This window comes from Tenebrio molitor, chromosome 4 (genome assembly GCF_963966145.1).
Source record: "Tenebrio molitor chromosome 4, icTenMoli1.1, whole genome shotgun sequence".
NCBI classification, from domain to species: domain Eukaryota; kingdom Metazoa; phylum Arthropoda; class Insecta; order Coleoptera; family Tenebrionidae; genus Tenebrio; species Tenebrio molitor.
Genome location: NC_091049.1, coordinates 3,261,265 through 3,262,992, shown reverse-complemented (window position 1 = coordinate 3,262,992; position 1,728 = coordinate 3,261,265). Strand labels below are relative to the sequence as shown.

General features: G+C 30.7%; 1 long non-coding RNA gene across 1 annotated transcript; it reads left to right on the top strand.

Moving 5' to 3' along the window:
- LOC138129766 (uncharacterized) lies at positions 1-1,471 on the top strand. Its single transcript, XR_011159374.1, has 2 exons — positions 1-230; positions 287-1,471. It is a non-coding gene; the product is annotated as an uncharacterized lncRNA (long non-coding RNA).
- Positions 1,472-1,728: the final 257 nt, after the last annotated feature.

The following is a 1,728-nucleotide window of genomic DNA, read 5'->3' as shown; positions in this document are numbered from 1 at the left end:
ACAATTAAACTATAGTAAGACACTTCAATCCCATATAATAATGTTGGAATAGCTTTGACGGTGCTGCTCCGCACGCATTTGGCCAAAACACTCCGTCGTATTTATTCGTAAAATTTCGATTATTACCGTTGTATTTAAAACAGTCAAAAAATATTTGTCAAATGTGACACTTTTCTGAAAAAAATAAAAATGTACTTATTAAAGATATAAGACTTTCTGTGAATAAAAAGGTAGGAATTAGTGCCATTTATTAAATGAAAGTAATTACAATAGCCAACGTTTTCAGTATTGAGAAATTGTCAATAAGAAAACAATAAAGAAAGGAAAAAATAACATTTTCTACTTTTCTACTAAGTGGTGAAACTGACTTCTTAATAAAGTTAGTACCTATTCTTTTAAGGAGCATGACAAGTTAAAATTGAAACTAAAATACACAGTGGGCCAAAAAAAACGGTACAAATTTTGTTCGTTCATATCTTCCTGAGTTATTAAGTTTTTTAAATGATTAATATACCAGTGAAAAACCCAATATTTATAGAAAAGATGAAGGCCTCTTGCTGTGCAGAGATAGTCTTAACTCAAAAGTTGTGCGTCATAACATGAAGACATGCAAAAATTCTGGTTTTGAAGATTACACCTATCTCAATTATGAGTTTCCAGATATGGTTCAATATGCCCTCAATTTTTATTAGCTATCATTTGTAATCGTCTTTGTCCGTCCCCAATTGCAGAAGCTACATATTTGTCTCTGAGGTAGCTGATTCCAGCATTCCGTTCAGGAGCCTTCAGCTCAAGGTATATGATTGTTTGTGGCGCTCGTTGTGATGTTGATGTTGCTCCATCTATCACTAGTGAAGACGATTGCAAATGGTAGCTAATAAAAATGGGGAGAATATTGAACCATATCTGTAAAACTTATAATTGAGAGAATTTTTGCATGTCTTCATGTTGTGATGCACAATTTTTGAGTTCTGGACAACAACAATCTTTTCTATAAATATTGAGCTTTTCACTGGTATATTACTCATTAAAAACAGATAATAACTCAGGAAAATATGAGCGTACAAAATTGGTACCGTTTTTATCGACCCACTATGTATATATGTATAACAGAAGAGTTGTGTGTTGTGTTGCCAAAATTTACGATCTAAGTGTATTTTTGAATAAAAGAAGTATTGGAAAGAAATTACGTATCGCCTTAGAACGAAAATTAATTTTCATGGTTTATATGAAAAAGCCATTTTCTGGAAATTAAAACAAAATTGTTGGATGCATCAATCAATTTGACCATTTATAAAAAAAACTGCAGGACGTAAGAAGAGAATTTAAAAGAAAAATCGTCAAAGACATGTTACTTACGAAGAAAATGGGGATTTTCAGAATATTTAATTTTAGATTTGGTTCTAGTTTTTAATTTAATTCATTTATTGTTAATTTTTCTTATAATTAATAAAACGTTGTGCATTTTAAAGACATTTTACATTTGAAATTAATATTAAATGAGGACAAAATTTTTAAGTTATACAACTCCATCAAGCATGCTTTATAAAATTAGTTCGGCCAACTGCTCGCGCCGCGCTGGAATCGTGTTTCCATTCCAAAAATTGGGTAGCAATGCGACGTCTTACTATAGTTTAATCGTCTGTGGTGTTACCGGTTTAATTCAATTTATTTTATTTTCTTCGCTTTTCATACTAGGTAAATTTTTATACATATTACAATTTAAGA